Source organism: Nipponia nippon, unplaced genomic scaffold (assembly GCF_047370975.1).
Source record: "Nipponia nippon isolate SJK-2023a ecotype South Korea unplaced genomic scaffold, ASM4737097v1 scaffold_2, whole genome shotgun sequence".
Lineage (NCBI taxonomy): Eukaryota > Metazoa > Chordata > Aves > Pelecaniformes > Threskiornithidae > Nipponia > Nipponia nippon.
In genome coordinates, this window is record NW_028262336.1 from 41,560,238 (window position 1) to 41,582,341 (window position 22,104).

Here is a 22,104-nt window from a genome sequence, read left to right on the forward strand (position 1 = left end):
CAGGGTACCTAGCAGAGTCAAAACAGGTTTACTGAAGAAGGAAAAGTACAAAGGGTGATGCATAGGTCCAAAAACTTTTGACTAAATTTGGAATCTAGTAGATGAATCGTGCTCTACTAATTGTTTTTAGGGCATAGAATTTGCCTTAAGAGGAGCAAAGGCCAAGGATACATTCCTTAAAATGGAATGAAAGACAGAGGAGTGAGGTGGTCTTATAAACCAATGACACAGGATTTATTAAAGAATAGCTAGACAGTTTGAGAAGTTTAAACTGACATACAGGACTAAAATTTTCTATTTAATTCTGTAGGCAGAATTAAAATTGTTACAGAAAGGATATCCTTCACTGTGAGCTCTGGTTCTATAAGCCCTCACCTCAATAACTCTGCTTAGACCCTTAAGTCTGCAACTTCTTGTACACAAGCAAACTATCAGAGGAGTCAGCAGGATCTGACACTAACACAAGGTATTACCACAGGCCTATATATTACTCTGCTTACACTTCTTCCCAAGATAATTTCCTCCCACATAGAAAATGATAGGAAAAAATGGTACCTCCTTACTTTAGACACATTGCTGGCTTTTTTATAATGAAGTTAATTACTTCAGGTACACAAAGACCAAAAATGTTACTTCTTTTTGTAACCAAAACTATGACAACTGGATTCATACCGTATTCTACTTTATGCATCGTCAAACAAAATGTTTAGGCATATTTCAGTGACAAAATACAGATTGCTGACCGCAGTGTAACAGGGAGAAAGAATTCAGTTTGACTTTTTAGATTCAAGACTCAGTTTACAGTGCTTATGTTGAAAAATTACTCTTTTGATTTGCAAATGGAACTAACTCAGTATAGAACTATTCAGACAGAAAACATATGGAATACTAGAGGGCCATTTTATCAAGATACTTTTCTGGCTGCAATTCTTAGGCACAAACACACAGAAAATTGCTTTCTTCCAAAACAGGAAAACAGGTCTCTTAGATTGCTGTTCATAAAAAGGGGAGCAGAAATAACTACATTTTTGTTCTGCTTAAAAATGAATGTAGCATGGAATTTAAATCCCAACCTGAGGCCTTTCAAAGATGGGTAGTAATAACTGCCATAAGCATTACATTTAAAAAACAAAACCCAGGGGCATTTTCATCTAGAAGGTATTACAGAACTGGATTTAACAATGAATTCCACTCTACTTAACTGTCTTAGCTGCAAATATTGAGGTTTAGTTTTCAAATTTTTCATTGCATATATTACATATTTTAAAATACAGAAAGAAATGGTGATGTATTTCACAGCCATGTCTGATACACTGGTTCTCACACAGCTGTCTAAGAACTGCCCTGATTACTCAGTGCCAGCTCTCCTTGTTTCCAGCTGCTCAATCCCATTAGAAGCAGCTAAAAATACATTAAATACTTTCCTAATATTACTTTTCCGTATAATCAATTGTTGTAGTTGTCATACGGATAAGAGAAGACAGAAGAACTGGATCAGCAATAAAATGAACTCCTTTCAAAGACGTGTTCAGCAGAGTTAAAACATATACAATCTTTGATTTCTGGGGTAATCAGGCACCTAATACCCATAAGGATTTTTTTCCTAAATTCTTGAGCAGAGCACTGGCTCTGCTATGATTAATTGTGAAGTTTCAAGACTGATTAATTTGCCAGTGGCACAATCCTGCTCTCAAATCTATGACTAGCTAAGGGCAGATGAAAACTACGAAGCCTCTGCAATTTCTGTTGGAACACTCCTGCTTTGAAAGTGGGATAGGTGCAGATAAATCAAGCAATCGCTAGATGATAGACTTCCATTATGCTCCATTGCAGAGGACTGCAGAGGAAAAGCATCATTTCCAAACAAGAATAAAGGCCTGGTTGCTGCTGAACTGAAATGGAGCCATGGAGCCTACTTGCATGATGCTACACTGGCTAGCCGAGACACCCTAGAGCTGCAGTACAGGGAGTTTACAGACAGACAGTGAGAAACAGTAGAGAAAAGGTTTGCCTCAGATGTTGATTTGAAAGATCTGGAAGCAACAAATGACAGGATGAATTAAGACAGTAGCTGGACAACACAAAAAATGCTGAACAAGCCAGGGCCAGCACGTGTAATCGAGACTCTAACATGCATAAGGATCAACAGCTATAAAAAGAGCTGTTTCTTACATTTTAAGAAAGTGCGAGACTAGATAGAGCTACTGGAACTCTTCATTGGGTCCAAAAGCACGCATTTATATTTGGAAATTACGGATTTTTGCTGAGGAACGTGCACTTCAGCACCTCGATATTAATTCCAATCATAGGATAAGAGTCAGTCTCTTAGGTAACAGAGATCCTATTTACTTCTGGTTTTGCATCTTGCCTCTCCAGAAATGCTCATCACGGTTGGCTCGTTTCCGATGTAGTGATTAGAATACAGGAATTCCTTAATTAACTTCACACAATCTGACACAGGAGCCAAGGCCTCCGCATACGGAAGATGATGTGGAGTCAGTAATGGCAATACAAGATACATGCCCCCTCCTTCTCCTTTCATCCCTTCACCCTGCACTTCCCAGATCTCTGCCAGAGAGACAGAAGGCGGTCACAGGAACTTTGCATCTGCTGTAACTTCTTTGCAATGGTGCTTCTGCGGCTCTGACGAACAGCGCTAAGAAGAAAAAAAAGACCTATGTAAGAGAGACGCTAGCTAAACAAAGAAAAATATTTGAAGACAAAAAGAAATGAGAAACACAAATCACGGTCTTTATTGCTTGGGAGGAGATGCTTCAGGCCAGCTTACACAGGCGCACAAGCAGAAGAACGCAATCTCAAACTAACGCCCGGTCTGTGGATGAACTGCGTACGCCCACTAAACCATCCGCAAGGCTCTGCCTCAACAGGAAGGTTTTGGCCTCCGCTGGCGTCAGCGCAAAGTCCACGTTGGATCAGTCCGTGTCACCACCACGGCCCGAGGCCTGCCCTGCCAGCGCAGGGACACAGAGACGTTACTCGGCACGGCACGGGACGAGGACAGCCTGGGGCAGGAGCACGGCACACCGGCATCCTTACGCCAACAGCTACCCCCTGCTACCCGAGTGGGAGCGGGGCTGTAGATTTCGTGCCCACGCACCTTATCGTGGCTGCCAATATTCAGAAAATAACGCCCAAAAGCCTCGGTAACCGCCTGACCGTGCCCAGAGAGAGCCTGCTGCCAAGGCGGGTGGAGCCCTCAGGCGAGGACGCCGGCTCCCACCCGCCGAGCGGGGCGCCGAGACCGCGACTGGGCGCCCGGCAGCACCGCGCCCGCTCTCCCCGGGCCAGGCCGCGGCTGCCGCCGGGGAACGCCGCGCCCGGCAGCACCGCGCCCCCTCTCCCCGGGCCAGGCCGCGGCTGCCGCCGGGGAACGCCCCGCCCCCCTCAGGGGCCGCGGGCACAGGGGCGGGGCGAAGGCGGGGGGCGGGGCACCCGGGGACCCCGCGCACCGCCCCCGCGCCGGCGCGGCCGGGCCTCCCCCCCGCCGCGCTCCCTTACGCGCGCCTTCGAACTCCCGCCGCCAAGTCTCGCGAGGGCGGGGGCCGGCGGCGCGCGGGCCGCGCCATGTCGGAGCCTGGTCGGCGCAGGCCGGGCCCCTCCCCCTGCCGCGCGCCCGGCGGCCTCAGCGCCCCGCACTGAGCGTGCGGCGCCGCCCGCCCATCCCGGAAGCGCTTCCCGGCCGCGCGCCGCGCTCTAGGCCCCCCTCCCCCTCTCCCCCCCCCTCGCGCAGACCCGCTGCCGCCTGGAGAGCGCCCCCCCCCCCCCCAACGCCCCGCGCGCCCTCCCGGGGGGGCACGCGCCTCTCCCTCTCTCCCTCTTTCCCCCCCCCCCCCCCGCCCCGGCCGCCTCGCGCCCAGGAGGAGCGGGGGGGCCCGCGCGGGGCGCCTCGCGTGCCGCCCCCCCCCCCTCCCCCCGCAACGTTCGCCGCCCCGGAGGCCCGGGGCAGAGCCGAGGGGCCGGGCGGGCGGGCGGGCATGCAGCCGCCGGAGCCGAGCCCCCAGCGCAGCACGGTGAGGGGGGGCAGGCCCCGGGGCCGGGGTGGGATGGGGGGGGGGCTGCGTCTGGGGGCGGGCGGGGTTGCCGGCTGCCGGGGGTGCCCCCTGCGGGAGGGAAGGTCAGGGCGGAGCGGGGGGTGACACCTCCGTGCTGCCCCCGCGCCCGTTCAGCCGGGCGGTGGGGTGACCCCTGCCCGCCCCCCCCGACCAGGGGGGAGGCGGGGTGGGAGCGGGCTGGAGCCGGCCCTTCCCGCCGGCGGTCCGGGGGGAGGCAGTGCCCCGGGCGGGGGGGGTCGGCGGGGGCAGGGGCGTGGTGGCGGGAGGGTGCTGGTGTTGATCCTGACTCGTGTTTTGCTGCCGCACTCCCACGCGCCGAGCGGAGAAAACTTTGGTCTTTGTTTTTGGAGCCCTTTGGAGAGGGGGGGCTGGTTGGCTGCCCGGAGATCCTGTGCGGTGTCCGCTTAGCAGGGGGTGCGGGGTCTGCTGGGCCACGGATGCTGCACTTGCTGTGTAAAACAATAAAAAAACCCCAACTAAATTCACAGGTAAAAGAGCTGGTGCTGCCTCTTCGACGTGTTGACTGCAGTATGATGATGCTGCTGTTGTGGTTTGGCTCTGGCGGTAGCAGGCCCCCAAAGGCAGCGAGGCCTTAGTTGTGCTCTGTCCAGAGTCTTGTCCTCAGGTCGGATTTGAGATCTCATCGGCTGTTCATACTGGCTGCTGGGAAGAATAGCTTGGGTTTTCTTTGGGTTGTTTTTTTTTAACACAGGTGGATATGGTGGAAGGATGCTACTCTTATTTATGGCTTGATACTGTTCTAGTGTTAGTGTTTGACTATGCAGTTGGTGTGTTTTCTCCTCATTCAAACATGACTTGTAATAATTGGCTGTTCTTTTCCTTGCTTTAGCAAGGAGAAAACAAGGAGAGGAAAGGCAGATGCTTAGATAGTTTGAGAGTAACTATACTTTGGAGTTTAGTAGAGAATCCCTGTCACCAGAAAAATGGAATGGCCCAGGCATGCCACGCTGGAAGGTAATGGAAAAACTTTAAGCAAGACACTATGTGCAGGTAAATATGCATACAACTGTCTATGAAGGTCTCGGTGGTAACTAATTTGAAGATGCTGTTAGTAGTTTATTAATATCGTTATAGCTAATGAATACAGTAAATATGAGCTAAATAAAGAAATTAGCTTAAAAGATAGCTATTTGTAATGCTTTTATAATTGCCTTTATAGTAACTACATTTCAAGATTTTTCAGCTTGATGCTGTGGCTTTCCTTTTCCCCTCTTCTTCCATTCTAAATAAATACTGAGAGTGGATAGGCCAACCTGTGCCACTGGCGTATTGATAGGTGTCTGTTATTGTTAGTGCTGGTGTTCACTGTTAGAAAATTGAGTAGTAATTGTTTGTTTATAGGCTTATTTTCTGTAACAGGTCCATTTGACCAGTTCTGTTTCCAGGGGGCTTAGTATAAAAGAACTCTTAAAACTCCCAGGTAGAGCCTGCACGGTCAAAGGTCAGTGGGTATTCTGATAGCTTTAATTTTGTTTTCCAGATGTGTGAGAAGAGCACTACTTTCTTCTGCCCCTTGTCAAGTATATTTTCAGTTAACATATTTCATGTAAAAAGAAGAAATGTTAAATTCATTTCCTCTCAGTAGTGAGAGAGGAACAGGATTCTTGAAGTATTTCACAACACTTGTTAAAGCCTGCCCTTTGTCCTGTCTTGTGGATGGTGTCAGTTGATAGCAGCAATCTGAAGAATGCCGTAACAGCCTGTATTAATGTATATATAGACTGTCTTGGTTCATCCATAAAATTACTAACGTATCAAATTTTACACACATCAGTAAAGGATAATAAAATCAGCATTTAAGTCTGCCTTTAATCTTAAATCTTTTGGTTTATGTACAGTAAGTTGGATAAGTGTGATGGATGCGTATTCTGAAACTATACTTTTATGATGTATTCTATCTAGCTTGGGTTGTAACCTTTACTTTAAGTGATTGCAGATAAATGTAAAGAGGGTATTGTGAGATCTGTGTCTGTTCTTTCTGGTTGTTTCCTGGATCTCATCGAGGCTCCTTTTTCCTTCCATTAGTCGTCATCTTGAGGAAGACAAGATAAGTTGAATAGGTGTTGTGAAAACGTGTCTTCTTTTACACCCAGCTTTGGTGATACGTCTGTGCTGATACCTGTCCGTTGAGTTGCAGAGGAGTAATGGTAATCCTAATGGTAAAGGATTCCATTGAAGTCGTTCAAGAGAATACATTAATATGATTCTTAAGATTATCCAGTAATAGCTTGTTTCTTTCTGTCCCCTCTCAAAAATTATGTACTGTTTAAATGAGGTTAAGTTTTTGGTTGCACTGGTCTGTAGATGCTTTCTTCTGACTTTATCCTGTGATGATTCATTTGGTCTGTATTTTTAAATGGCATAAGCAGCCTCAAAGTATGACCTGCAAAAGTATTTTTGGTTAGGGTCAGAGTTACATGTTTCTTAATGTACTGCGGTACATAATAAATATGAAACTTAAGAAGATGTCTTATTGAGCTTTTTTCTAAGAGCTGTATCTTCAGTTGGGATGATAGTTCAAATCTTTACTTCTACAGCTGCAATGTTTTAGCAAAATCACTAACAATCCAAGCAAAAGCCTTTGGTTTACTTGTTTGATACCAAAGATATTTTTATGAGGATCCAAACATTGAGTAAAAGTCTATCATGTATGCTTAGCCATCCCACTCAACTATGGTATGACACATTTTGCTCTAGGAGTGTCTGCATGATGCTCTTCTTCCCACTGCTGTGACCTGAAGTAGGTGCAGTGCCTGGTGTGTATGTACCTATGTGTGCACATATAAGTGTAAGTAAAGGTATTTGCAGTGAAAGAGTTATTTTTGTTATACGGTACATTTAAAAGGCAGGTGACAAATCAAGAGTGAAACTGAGAGAGAGTTTATACAAAGCCTCAAACTTTTTCATAAGCACCTTTTGGACTACTTTTGAATGCAAGTGTTTCAAGTCACAAGGTAGAAATATCTGTGACTTGTGGTTTTGCAATATTTTTTCCTGTCCCTGTTACTGTCTTTACTCAAACAGAAAAATAAAGCTAAACTTGAAATTGGTGGTGCTGCCTAGTGCAGTGAACTGATATTAGGGTATTACTTTCAAATCCCTGCCAAACTTTTCTGGTATTATTTGTCTTTTTTTTTTTTTTTTTTTGCAAGTTGGAGCTATTCTTCAGTTATCTATATAAAGTAAACTTTCTGTAGACTATTATTTCTTTATGGATATAATAGACTAAAATATTGTCTGAAGGGCGATACTAGCTGTCTTGTTCTTGTGAAAGACCAGGAATCGTTTTGTTGAGATTGAATGTGCGCTGTTGTCATGGTGCCAATTTGCATGCGTGAAGCATTCTTTCTAAATGGAAAGGTGAGAGTTTTGAAATACTTGTTTAGGCTCATGTATGCAAATGTTGAAGGTGTTGGTTGAAAACACTTCCAGAATAGATTCTTGCACTCTGCCAAACCTTAAAGTATCAAAGCTGTCCTTTGAAAGGCTTTCAAATTGTGAATACAAACGATGTGAGTCCCACCTGGTAGTGTAGATGGTTCTATGGTACTGAGTATCCATTCTGAGTTATCTCTTATTCTGTATGAGGTCGGTAGTTGGTCAGCGACTTCTGTGCTGTGTCAGTCAGTGCTTAAAAGATGGCACTGTGGTATTAGTATCCAGGAGACTCATGCACAACTACCAGAAAAAACATCACTGAAGCCTTCTTATTGACATGAGAAGCTGAAATACATCTGGCAAAATTCAGTATGTAGTAAGAAGGTGAGACAGAGTTACAGCGTTGCTAATAAACCATACAGATCAAGACAGGCAGTGAGTTCTTAGTATTTGGGTTTTTTCTTCTTCTTTTTCTTTCTTTGAAGGTTAGTTATACTAGCTAGATCACACTGTGTGTGTGTGTGTCAGTTTAATGCCAGAGTGGAACTAACATTTCAGTATTCATACACCCCATTGATTACTACCTTGAATGTTTCTCCCTCTTCAAGTACTGTTTCATAATAGCCAGCATAGCACTATAGTATAAAAGTGAAAAATGTCATCTCTGTTAAGGCTGTATACAGCTTTCTCAAGAAACATTAGTTCTTGAATTCCAGATGGGCTTTATTTTGTTCAGGGCCTGCATTTAAAGTAGTGGTATTTTAAAAGCATCTTCAGTGTATTACCAGGTTTTGTCCTAACCTAGCTCTATTGTAAGGAAAATTACTTCTCCTTTTGCTCTTTTCAGAGGGTTGTATAAGGCAGGATGGCTTCATAAGCAAACAGTAAAGCTACAGAATAGAGATAAAGGTCGTTCTGCTATAGCAGTGTTCAGTAACCTGACTGTCACTGCTTAAGTATAGATGTTTTCCTACCTGCATGTAGGCTTGCTGGTAGATAATTAAGAATGTTTTTTTAAAAACACCTTTCAGCAGATTACGTTTAATCAATCATGTTCTACACTCAATACGCTTTAATTAAATACTTGCTTTCAAATGAAATTGTATATCCACTAAAGTGTATATTAATTTGAAAAGTGGATCAATTTCTGTGAAATCATGGTTAATGTAGGGATACTTTTAGAAAAAATTCTAATACTATCAGTATTTGTCTTGGATGTCGTGGCATAAAAAAAATGGATACTTCTGTAAAATGTATTCAGTGTTGACTGTTTCTCGTTATCAGATTTGGTAACAAGATCCAGAGCAGTGCTAGTATTTTAATCTCGTTGCAGCTTTAAGCTTTCATTTTTCCCTTCCTTGGTTATGTTCTAATGTAATTTGTGCTGAAGTCTCATCTGTTTGAACAATTCGTACTGGTTTACAATGTCACAACTTACTGAAAATAGCTAGCGAAAGGCTTGTTTTGTTCTATGTATGTCATAGCATTTGCCACATTGGTATCAATCCTCAAGTATAATTCTTCTTGTTCTGCGGGGACTTTGTATACTTTGGCTTAACTCAAGCTGTGGACATTTGTTCCTAGCACTTGAAAGAGTTATGGTTTTGTTTTCTTCTTTGTTTTTTGGCATTGGGCATGGGATCAATAATAGTTCCGAGCAAGTAGAGGGGGTGGTTGTGGTTTTTTGTTGTTTTTTTTTTCTTCACCTGGATGTTGTGAAAGAAATGTAAAATTTGGCTTTCCTGTTGATTTTCTTGAAGATCAGCTTGCAGAAGTAGTAAGCCAGGCACTAGGTCTTCAGCGGAGCATTGCTGTTGAAACGTATCTGCCTTTCTTTCCTGAAATTCTTAAGATTGTCTTGATGGAATAGTAGTTCTCACTGTAATGCTGCTAATCTCAGACCAAAAATGACATGTCCAGATAAGACAAAGTGTTAATTTGGTACAATTTCACTCTGTTGCTTCGTAATTTCTCAAAAAATGTCAATAGGATAAATTTCTAGTAGAAAGCATTTCTACATCAAATATCATCTTTCTTCCCACTGCTGACTTGAAGGTAGTAAAAGCTTTTTATTATTTTCTGGGTAATTCTACTGAAATGCCACTATATATCCTTTCCTGGTACAAATCAAGTTTTTGCTGCTACGGATCTGCTAGTGTACAGATATGACTTCAGTAATCCTGGAATTGCTGAGTAAGTGTTGTAACTGAACTCAGAACACTTACATGAAATTATATTTAAAAAAAGACATTTTTGTCAGTGCTTTTGTGGATTAGCATGGGTTTTGCAACTCATTAGTAAGTTTCAAATGGACAGCATGGGGTAACAGTTATTTTAGTCTGTATCTCTGCTTCGTTTCCTGCTGTTCGGACAGCATTGTGAAAATGTGGTTATAGAAGTTTGCTCTCTGTTCCTTCTTCATGAGCATCAGTGTTTTACGCAGGTATTTCAAAACACATCTCACTGTTGGTCTGCAAGTGCTTCATGTGTTGTGAGCTTATGAGCTTTTTGAATAACTGTTCAGGATGATGTATGCAGTCTCATGCTTTCTCTTGCTTCTATACTGAAGACGTTAGCCTTCGATGTATACCGCTTTCAGTAGCAGGTAGTGACAGTGAGATAAGTCCCTGTTCATATCCAGCTTCCTTCTGTGTTGGTTTGAGCTTATTAGCACTTTTTTGTAATAAACATATTCTTTTACTATCATTTTCTTGGAATATCCAGTTTAAAGGAAGAGGGGACAGAAGGGGAAAGCACTTTCTACCATATCTGTTGCAGCGGAATTAATTTTGTAAATGGCAGAATGTATACCCTTTTAAATGAAATCTGCCTCTTTGCTTTTGAAGCCCTTTCTCTAGATTCAGTAAATGTTTCTTTTGCTTTAAAGAAAGTTCCAAGTCAAGTAAATGTTCTACCTGCCAATCCTTTTCCAGATTTGGGAGTTGAGGTAAATGAGGCTGAAGGTAGCCTTAGGCCTAAGAGAGACCTAAGTAAGATCAGCTTTTTTGATCTGTCCTTAGAAATGATCTTTTACTGTATTTTTTTTTTTTTTTTAAAGAGAGAGAGAGAGAAAGGGTCAAAAAGTCACCAAAGTGTTGAAACAAGAGTTGCTTCATCTAGGAGTAAGGGGTCTGTGAGAGGGAGATGAATTAGTGGCTTCTGTAGAGCGCAACTTTAAGTTTTCCAAAGACAAAGAAACTTGCTCTCAGCAACTCTGTACAGCAGGTCTTGATGTTTTTAGTACCATTAACTGGGTGACATCTTCCTATAGTAATGCTGACATTGAGGGATCTTCACAGATCTTTCCTGTTGTTACGCACTGAGACACTAGTACCAACAACACAGACATTGCTGGTACTGTGACAAACAGTACTTCTATTTCTGGAGGAACACCCAGTCACTTGAAAGCTGCTTTTCTCTAACTGAGACCACTTTCTGTAAAAGTTGTAACAAAAATGCATGACAGGTCTCCTAAGAGCATATGTTACCCAAGATGTGATCAGGACACAGAGGCAGCAGCTTGTATTGTTTGGTTTTTAGCTATACAGTTCAGTTCTGGGCTTTTCATTTTCAGAAGTCCTGGTGCAGTTTGTTCTCGCGTACCTCTTAGTGAGAGGTCAAAACACAGCATTAGTGGACAGGTGTCTTCAGTCTGATGGAGGGTTCCCCTCCTAGAAACAAGAGAAAAGGTGAGGGAAGAGCTCCTACTTCTCTCACCTTTTAAGGAATCTATATCTTCTCAAAGAGAAAATTCTGCTTACTCTTCTGATGGTTGAGGGAGGTGGAGGAAACTTTTTATTTGCCAGTCTTGGGCTCACTGAAGTGGTCCCTGTGGGGATTGCTGTTCATGGACTTGAGACCTCTAAGAACTGGATGAAGGGGAAGTGGTGTTAGGGAACTGGCAGGAAAGGATCAAGAGAAGTTTGACGCTGTTCTTCTGTGAATTCAGTTTAAAAAAACCCACAAAACCAAACAACAAAAAAACAGTCCTTTTCTGGTCCCATCTCGTCCCCCTTTCCTCCCCCCCACATTGATTCCTACTAAAATCTACATCATATATCATTGTTTAGTACATCCTTCTGTAAAGGAGTCTAAAGAATTCTCTTAATGTTTCATGTTTTTTGAAAGGTCCGAAAGATAAGGGTTTTGTAAGTACTTAGAGTGCTAGAAGGGGGGGGGGGGGGGGAGAAAAAGGTTTAAGTATTTTTCTTTGATTTATCGTCTTTGATTCAGGAGGGGAAAAAAGCAGTTATGACATGAACGTTTTAGTATCTCTTGTTCTTATGTTTTTATTACATGATAGAACACAGATGCCAGAAAGTACAGGCGTGTCTTATGGTAAAAGTTGTGCTGTCATGACAGTGGCAAATTTCTGCTTTGGGGCTACTCTGAATAAATTTGCCTGAGCATAATCCTTGGTCTACTGTATCCACTTGTCCATTCACAGAATATTTGAGTTTAAGCTTTGTCAGTAGTAGTTTATAGTAAAGGCTACTGATATTTTGAATTAGTTCCTAAACGCTACTTTCTGAACTGAGCATGTTTATATACTTTTTTAGCCACTGTTGGTTGTATTGTCATCAGTAAAAATGGTTATGATGACTGCCACATGCTTACATAAGCTACACTCATTTTTTAAATGAAACTAATCATGGTACAGGCTATTTAGTTTGTTCAGAAAACGAAAACGCTACATGCTTAGGGAGAATGCATTTAGACTTGCTCAGACCTTTCTTTTGTCTGCTTTCCCTGAGTCGTTTTTGGTGTGTGTGTGGTTTTTTTTTTTTTTTTTTTACACTGCAGTTGTTTTTTGGGGGGGGTGGTGTTTTTGTTTTGTTTTCCCAGCAAGTGTATGGTATACTTAAACTTGGAGGGCAAGTTATTTCTGTGAACAGTAGAATTTGTGAATTATGTAAACATGTTACATAATCATAAAATAATCTGAATTTTTATTAAGCTATAAGAAATGTCAAGCAATCAGAAAAACCTGATGTTTTGGATTATTTGTTCATGAGTAGTGATTATCCCATGTTACGTAGTATAAGCATCTTAGTTGCTTGTTTACCTGGTAGTATGTATAGCATGAGAGTGCTACTAGAAGACTATCCAGTAGACAGGTATGCTTCAAAAAGTTTGCTGGGTTTTTTGCAATACTCGGGAAGAACTGTGGTGGTTATTTCAGGAATGCATTCTTAAAAAGCAGTAAAACAGTTGTATTGCAATTGTATTATACAGTATTTAACTAGGGTTCCTTTAACAGTTAATTACATTGCTAGCTATGAAAAAAAATGCTTAAACATTAAATGAGTTTACTAAGGTGTAAACTTCAAGATTGAATTATAATAGGTTATTGTTGAGTACATATAATTTGTGTTCTTTTTATTAAATAAGTTACAAATAGTCAAAGATGAGTAACTTCTGAATATATTAATGTAATTGTAAAACTTTCTGCTGAATAACTTTTCAGGAGGGATCTGTGAGGATTGCAAACTTCTTTTTAGGTGTTTGATTTAATTCATGACACTAGATTAAACTCATATCACTTCTGTGCATCTCATTAAAATACTAACATTTTGCAAGCACAATATAAGTATTTTGCGTAGTTTGCCCTGCTGTTTGGGTTTTCTCTGTTCTGTGATTATTCTTGTTTGCTAATCCCTGAAATTCATTCACAACTAATCTGCACTGATAGCTTTGTTTTTTCTGTGGTCAAAGCTAAGAACTCTTCCTGATTCTTCCAAATAAAAAAAGAAAACGAAGACTCAGAAAGGCAGGTTTTCAGGGAAGTTGGGAACAATCAACCCCTCTACAAGGTTTAGGTTCCTGGCTTGCTTGAATGTAGATCATTTAGATTTCACAGGAATACTGATTGTTCCATCATTTAACCTTGAAAATAAGACTTCTAGAAATGCTACCTGTTTTTCTTCAGTGTCTAAAACACTGAGTAACCAGATACATTGGTTGCAACCAGAACTATTGGTTGCATAGTTGGTTGCAACTATGAGATACCTGTGTGTCCCAGAAGGAAATCTGCTAAATGGAATCGAAGATTTATGACTTGGACTGCTTTCATAATGAGATAGTCTAATTTGTAATAGTCTTTTCTGTCTTACCTAAAGGGAGAATCTGCTTTTGAGATCTTCCTGGTGAGATCTCATCATGGCCATTTCAGTCTAACACTTCTCTCTCTCACTCCTGGCTGCCTGCTTCTGTCTCAATGTTTTGTATCTGATTATGGCACAAGGTTTCATAGGGTTTTGAGGTGAATCAGGGAGCTGATCCAGCTTGAGCTAGTATTTAGGGTTTGTAAATCAAAGTTCAGCTTTAATAACGTTCAGTTCACCATTTGGACCCTGAACATTTGTGCTAGTGCATTGGGAGGAGCAAGCATTCAAAGGAAAGGAGAAGCTAATTCTTTTTTCAGAATTATTGTATTTTTGCTGATTTAAAGTGATTATGAAACAGTCAGACGAGACTTCCTATGTGATAGTTTTCTCTTGTGGAAACACCCAAAGTTTGTGCTATAGCTAAGCATTTTATGCTGATAAATACTTCCCGGGACAAAGAGAATTTTTTTTTTCCCCCTCCAAAACTTATTTCCTGAAGTTAAAGGGGTTTTGTGCCTAATGCTTACTTGTTTAAATTTTTAATGCTTTTCAGAGTTCAACAACAATAGCAGAACTCCCTCTCTTTTCCTGGGATTGCTGTTTTTTGTTTGGTGTTCTCAGTTGTGATACCGTATGCTGGAGAAAAAAATGGATGGATTTGGATGTTCAGTATTTCTTTTCCCTTATAACTGCCTATTTCTGTCTCTCTGCATAGAAGGGAAGTAGACTACAGCCCTATGCTCCCTGTTAAATAAGTTCGTAAGAAGCTTGATATTTGGGTGCAGTTATGTTTGTAATATTTGGTGGGATTTTTTTTCCTTCTGTTAATTATTTTGCACTTTTCATGTTTAAGAATTTATTTTCTTCTCCCTTTTTTCTGGAAATAGCATTCAATAGCACCTTAATCAGAAGTTCTAATATTACAGAATTTACTAGTAATTTTTTCTACTGACTCCCAGACTAGCCTAGGTTATCTCTATTCTATTACATACTCTTCTCTAAAGAGACATATTCATTAACACTAGTAATTTAAAAACTGATTTAAAATGTCAAATAAATTTGAAAGTTCGATTTTATTTAGGTAAAAGCAATTGCATGAACAATTTGCAAATTGGGAACATGTCATTTTGAATTCTAGTAATGACATTTCCTTTAATTCTTTGGCTCTTACTTGAAAGTAATAATTTGAATTTTAGAAGTTGCTTTTTGTAATAAATTATTAAAAATTCTCACCCTGCATACAATTTAAGCATGCTTGTTATGATTCTTTCATGATGGTGTTCAATTATTGACAGGTTTGTTGTACATAATGAATACTTTGACGTAAATAAGTAGATAGTCAATACTACAGTGTTTGAACTTGTAGCTTAAATGTATGCCTGTTTTTCTTTATGTGCAGTTTCTGTTTATTCTAGAATCAGTTCAGTTGATTTGAGCGCGTATGACTGCATAAAGAATGTCTTTACTCTTATGCATACTTGGAAATTTGTTTATTATAAAGTCAGTGTCTCATTAGAAGAGTATTTTGTCTGTGTCCAGTTAGTTTACTTTTCAAATATGTAGAAAGTTGCTCTTCTGATCAGAGTGAGTGGCTGGGTGTGGAAACCTGACAAATTATCAAAGTAATAGGGATCTGGTATCTGAGCGAGTATGTACAGAGAGTTGAATGTACATTTTTTTACAAGTGTTCAAATTTGTGTGAAATTTATTTTTAATTAACTTGACAATTAGACAAAATATGTAATAAGATAGCTGAATTAAGAGTAACTCCATAGGTTAAACTGTTTACACAATAATGGAGAATTAGTGGGCCTCAAGTATCCAAGGTCTTGTGTCTACCCTGAATGGAGCCTGGTAATCCTTGGCAGAAAAGTTTGCTAAAATACTATACTATTATGTAAATCTGGTAACTGGGGATTCTTTTGATTGTGGTTCTCAGGTAAATATTGTTTTGAAAAAGATTCCACTCGTTTTCTAGCCAAGACAACCCCCAAACGTTAAACAAAGCACTGCATTTGGTTTACTATAATAGAAGAGTGGTGATGTGAAATAGTTCTTAAGGTAAGGATCAATGACTTTTGTATTACAATGGTTTTTTAAAAAAGTAAATTGTCTTTGTTTTTTTTAAATCTAATGCTGAATCAAAGGAACAGGCATCTTACAGAGGTATCTATATACTTATTTCTCCAGCAATGGGAAGGAACAAAAGAATCTGTATGTGATCTATAGTCTGACTTAACAGGTCTGTTACAGTATTGCTCAGCTCATCTGGCCGTTCAGGTATCAAAAAACAAGTTTTAAATTCACAGTCTTATTTGTCAGAATTATTCTTAAAATGTGCTTATTCATAGCATTTTAGAAGTATGTTTATATCTAATTTTCAGATAGGTTTGCATTCTGTTTCAAAATAAAGTAATAGTGTTTTATTGTCTGGAAGTGTAGCATTGCTTTTCATCCTGTAGGGAAAGAATGACACAGAGAACAAAATAGATACCCTTCTGAATAAGGCTTGTGGACTATAAATGTCAAAACATTTTTCAGCTCCTTCACTATCTTCTAAAAGCAGAGAAAACCCAAAGCATACGCTTGAGTCCAGGTCATGCAAATGCTTAGAGCTGTGATTTGTTTGTGTTTAATGTTTGTGAGAATTCTGAAGAAGTCACTGGGCTGCTTGGTTAAGCACAGGGTGTGACTACTCACGCTACGATTTCAGAATCAAGGCATCAGATTGCGATGTTATTTTAGCGTATTTTTGCCTTCAACCACTTTTTTTGGTTCCGAAACGTACAAATCTGTCACTTTGTGCTGCTCATGTCTAGGGCAGACACTGTCAGTTACTGGCTTCAGGGGAATACTCCGATGGCAATGTGTTTGGCTGTGGGGATGACTGCAAATTATTTTAAACTTTAGATTTTTTTTCTTCTGTCCATCCTCCTGTTGTATACAAGACTGCATTTGATTTGCGGGGAGATGCATGACCTTGATTTTTTTTTTTTTTCCTCTGTGTTCTCAGCAAATGATGCTCTTCTAAGACTCCAGGGAGTTAGACCAAAGACCTGTGTTTCAGATTGAAATTCTTAGTGTCTAAATGAAGAGCTGGGCATGCTCCATATTGTTACTCTCTACAAAACATATGGACACTGCCACTTCTTGGCAGTAAAGAAATTGGGAGATTGGTTAAAGAACTAACTTAATACCACATCTCCTCCTTTGCTGCAAAGAAACCACTGTACCATATCAGGTCAAAGAAAGACTTTTAAGGTCTTCTGGCTTGCATCTGCAAGCACTCAAACTATTGGATGGATATCTGTTGCATTCTTCCGTTCTTGTGAAGGTGAATAGCACTGAGCACAGCACAAATACCAGGGCAATTTTAGTGTAGAGTAAAGAATGTTTCAAGCAGTTCTTTTGCTACTGCTTTACCAAGTTATCCACAAGGCCCCATATATCCTATAAGAATCAAGAGGTCTGCTAAAACAAAAAAGGACAGTGCTTTTGGAGGGTGCACCTACCTTGAGCTGCTAGGCAGCATCTTCTTGTTTTAGAGAAGTGAAATAATCTAAACCTCTTTAAGAGTAGAATGAGTGAGTAACTATTTTAAGTTGAAGCTGTCTTTGAGCCCTATTTTTTGTTTCTTCTTCTAAAGCAGGATTATGAGGATAGCTTCCTAAAAGGGAAATGAAATCAGAGCAGTTTATCCTGCCACCCTTAATGGAGTACAGTAGGGCAGATCAGTGTGGAAATGATCTGGCTTTAGAGAGATGCTGATTGCTTTAAGTGTTTAACACGCATGTTTAACTTACATTTGGAAGAATATTTGTCATATGGAAAAAAATGCTTTGAAAAGCCAAATACTACTTATTCCGTAAAGTTTCAGAGTGCACCATTCATTTTGTCTCATATTCAGATTTATAGCTATTTTTTTTTTCTGTAGCTATACCTGATGAAAGTTAAATTTGCTCTTCACTTCACCATCAGACAGCCATGTGCAGTGTCAACTGTGGAAAGACTGGCTAGTAGTAAAGGACCTCTTTCCCTTTAATTTATATACTGTAAGCCTAATTTTATAAAGCCACAGAGTTGTTTAACATGTTCCTGCTATAGCTTGTGATCACAGGCTCTGTGAAAGAGGGCTCTAGCTCCATCATCACAAAATTGGTCTTTTTATACTCAGCTATATGTAAAAAGTCATGCATGCCCCAGCCAGGAATTGCGTTAATCTCATCACTTGGATCTGAAATTTTCTGGCCTGGTACCAGACCAACAAAAATAAACAAGTGTTATGACTGGTGACCTGAATACTGACAACCTGCCTTTGCAGTCAATGTCATCGAGTAACCAAGGTGTCAGGACTGCAAACACAGTTTTCCTTAACCTACCAAAGTCATGACTGAAAGCCTCTGAGAGAGAGGTAAAGCATGGTCTTTAGAATCAGTTTGTGCTGGTACATAGCTATGAATGACCTATGAGTGATTGTAATTCGTAAAGCTTCTAACTTAAATTGTTAGAAAAATCAGTTTCCAATCCTGTCCGCTGCCCAGCACACACAAAAGAGCACGAAAGTTATTTGGTAATGTGAAGCGGAAATTAATATAATTTGTGAAAAAGTTCAGTGTTGGTGGCTGCCCTTTTTACTGCTGCTGTCTGTAGTTTCTCAGTCTGCCCTCTCTGGTGTTAAAACACCTGATTTGTTGCCAGGCTCTCTGTGAGGAAGAGGACACTCTAAACCTTTTATCGGGTAAAGCTATTGGATACTGTTCAAGTCCTTCGAAGCTGTACAAGAATTTCGGCACGAATGCATCAGCGCATCTTAAGATGAGCAATTGTCTTCATATTCTGGTCTTTCTGTTATCTGTTTTGGCTTGTCCTTTTTCTGGCCTACGATTATGGAACAAGTGGGTCTGAAATATCTAGACTTCCTCATGGAGATCTGCCATTGAAGCAGTTCCACAGATAGGGCAGCTACAGCTTTATCCGAGTGTCAGTTATTTAAACGTTACCTTATACTACCAAGGCTTCTCTCTGCAACAATTATAACATAGACCTTGCTTAAGGCAAGAGGGAGACTCGCAGATTTCCTTCCACCAGACTTTTTTTGTATCCTATTAGTATTTTTTATACAGAAGGCTGAAGCCAGTGCAGAATGAAAACATTTTAAAATGTCTGCATTTGTATAGTATCTAAGGCACATCTCCCCAGAAAGTCAATCTAGGGCTAAGCTGAGATAAAATTTTTCATCCTAAAATAATGTTAATAGAAGATGAATGTGGCCTTAAAAGAAAACAAATCATATTGCAGAAACAAAAAATCTAATTTTAAGGCACTTTTCCCTCTCTGCCCCCAAAATCAAAAGAAAAAAAAAAAAGCTAAAAACTCTTTATATGACATCTGTATATATACATATATATAGCTGCATACACATATGTGTGTGTATATGTATATATGTTGTTGGCACATGATGTTATTTTCGGGTATCTTTTCTGTTTTGCTAGGAAATTGGATACAGCAATTCCTCAACTATGGCGCACACTCAAGCATCTGTAGATGTGCATGTATGATTATAGATAACCTCGATGTATTAATATGTTATAATTATATTGGAATAAACCTATATAGATAAAATAAATACAATTAATATAATGTTATGTGTAACCTCTTAATATGACCTCTTTTTGTGACACCCTTATGGATGCGTATGCATGCAAAGACTTGTCAGAAGATATCACAAAATAGGCAAGGTTCATGTTACAATTCCTTATCTTAACAAATTCTGTTGGAATGATAGAAGAGACAGGCATGCTGCATAACTTGTCCACCGTAGCAATTAGTCATGTCAAAGAAATTCACGCAGTCAGGCCACCAAAGCTTAATTCAAAACTTCAAAAGTGGAAGTTGATGTATGTGGTTCATATTTCTCTGTACTGGTGATAATCTTTTGCGTTGCTTTGTATTGACTCCTGTCTGTTCCTTGTTTTTTCTGTGTCTACTCTGTCCTTATTTCTGTCTTATTTTTTTGTTCCTGTTTATATGCGCCTGTCCACTTCCCTCCTCTGTTTCCTCTATGGAGAGTCATATCCTCCACTAGTGTGTGTTTGCTGGGGATCCTGAAATGAGGTTTTCTTATCCCCTCATTCAGCTCCATTTCTTTATAATCTAGGGGTTTTTCTTCTCGTTAAGGTGGCCAAAGTGGGGAGAGGCTAGTAGCAGTCAGGCCAGCAAAAGTGCTGTATAGGTGTTCATGCTTCCCAGTACCATTTTCTTTTCTTTCTCAACTGATCATCTTGGGTATAAGAGTTGTAGTGAATATAGTCTTTGCAATTGATGTTGCTTTTTGCACTGTTGTCAGTTATATGGGCCACTAATAAACTTACACAGGTCATTTAAATTGAAACTAATGCTAGTTAGTATCTCCTTTTGTCTCTGCAGGAAAATGAGTGCTTCTTTACAGATATAAATATGCTTTGCAATCATTTTCTTATTGATGCAGTAAAATGTGAAAGTTTAAGACTCTGTGTTACAGAAATTGTCTGCGTCCTATCCTGTAATGCTTTTCCATATATGCTGTTATCAACAAAACAGAAATCTTTGGTTCAGTCAGTGTATTCAACACAGAATTTTCAAGGTTTGTTGTATAAAAACTCATCAGAGACTTAACAGAGAAGTCATACCAGTCTGGTTATTTTTAACTGTTGTTTACAACACTATTACTGTTAGCCATCACAAAAGTCTGTCAGGGGTATTTCAGGAGCAGGAAACCTGATGTTTAAACAGTTGATTTAGAACTTTTTTTTCCTCCACTTTCTACCTTAAGAATGGCTTAATTCAAATAGTTCAAGTTTTCTTTGGTAGCATAAACAATTAAATTTTATTTCTTAAAGTTTCTGCTGACATAAATCACTCATTCTATGGCTAATTCATAGCACAGTTGACTAAAAGGAGTGGATTTAAATTTTGTGGTTCTTGCGCAGCTTCAGCTGACTCTGAGAGGATGGCCAGGCTTTTACTTCACTGTGAAATTGTTTGCTGAGCCACTCAAGTAAATCAAATAACTGGTTAAAAATTCAAATGGTATAGCCCTGAATGCATGAAATGCAGCAGTGTGCCTTTTATGGAAATATCAACAGGCTCAGATGACTAATGTGATTATGTTGCTTTTACTCTGCAAATGGACAGTAGTTTCTTTCAGATTTATTGACAGCAATTTATTTTTTAGAGCAAACATTTTTAATAGGGAGAAGTCCAAATCAAAGTGAGAAGGTGAAGAAAAGTGAGGGAGACGTTTAGGCTAATTACGTGAATAGGCATTTGAATGTGTAACAGTTGATTTGTGAGTGTAGTTGACTCTGAAATTTTACAAGTTCTGTGTCGTAAACCAAATGACAATTTGGTTCATATTTTTTTAAGTCATGACTGTTATCTTCAGTCTTTTTGAAACTTCTGGCTTTAGTGAATACTCACTGCTGTGAACTCCTCTGCAAAAGTAAGTACAGTGTTTCATTTTGTGGAAGGACTCCTATTTTGACCGGTGTAAATAAATAATCTTGCAACAAAGCCTGTTCCGAATGTCTTACAAGCGAATTCAAAGCGTAGCAATGAATTTGTGATGTAGGAGCAGGAGCTAATGCTGAGAATCACTTACCTTGTGTAGGAGCTATCAAACATCTCTTAGGCTGGAACAGCGTTAAATTCCTGTTGAGCTGGTTGAGATTCAGGCTGGTGACCTGCAGATAACTCTCGTCCATAGCAATACTCAGAGACATTTCTTCTTCGAGAAATATTAATCTCAGACCTCTGAGAAGGAAGCTTGCATTCTGGAACAATTTGTGTATTAAACAGTAGTCCAGTATTTTTGCAGTTTGTTAGCTAAGTTTCCTTCTAGTATAAACCTCAGCTTCTAGTAATTGTTAACCCTGGAAATATGAATAGCAGACTGTACTTAAAAAAAAAAAAGTGCTGAGGTTTATGATCCATGGATTTGCAGTAGACCTTTTCCCATGCTTTATAGTTCATACTCAGTTTCATGTTTTCTTGTATCCTTTCTGGCTTGTTTTGATTCCCAAAATAGGATATAACGGCCAAAAAAATTTTGCATCATTATAAAACTGCTTTTAGCAGGGCCAACGCTTAGAGTTTATGAGTTAGGAAATCTGACACTGTGCTTGTTCACTGCAGGATTTTTTTTTTCCAGCCACAGACTATATTTCACAAACATTCAGTCAATAATCATAGGTCATATGTCCTGGTAAGAAAGGACGTTCATCATCTTCATAGCGTTTGGTACTAACACAATACTTGTGATAATCTCAGGATTATCTGTGAGGCATACAAACTCGTGTTTACAACTTTTAGTTTCACCTAGTATACTGCAGAACTCTTTTGGAAATTAGTACTTGTTGCATAGTAGCATCATTCCCGACCTATCTCGCTGCCTTGAAAACTTATTCTCTTGTAACTTTGTTATGTAGCAAGAGCTCCTTCGAGTTGCTCCTTGGAGTGAGAGAACCATAAATTCCTAATGAAGTATC

General features: G+C 40.0%; 1 protein-coding gene and 1 long non-coding RNA gene across 5 annotated transcripts in view; one reads left to right on the forward strand and one right to left on the reverse strand.

Annotated features, from left to right (window-relative positions):
* The first annotated feature begins 3,868 nt into the window (after positions 1 to 3,868).
* Positions 3,869 to 22,104, forward strand: part of TAB3 (TGF-beta activated kinase 1 (MAP3K7) binding protein 3) — a 48,191-nt gene continuing 29,955 nt past the window's right edge. The window contains exon 1 of one of the 4 annotated variants that reach the window (XR_015704715.1): positions 3,869 to 4,031. The gene's annotated coding sequence lies outside the window, so the exon portion shown is untranslated. The remainder of the gene's footprint in view (positions 4,032 to 22,104) is intronic. The other 3 variants (XM_087757484.1, XM_087757486.1, XM_087757483.1) reach the window with 3 other exon arrangements.
* Positions 5,884 to 21,380, reverse strand: LOC148055756 (uncharacterized). Its single transcript, XR_015705199.1, has 2 exons — positions 21,219 to 21,380; positions 5,884 to 6,477 (listed from the first exon to the last, which is right to left on the reverse strand). It is a non-coding gene; the product is annotated as an uncharacterized LOC148055756 (long non-coding RNA).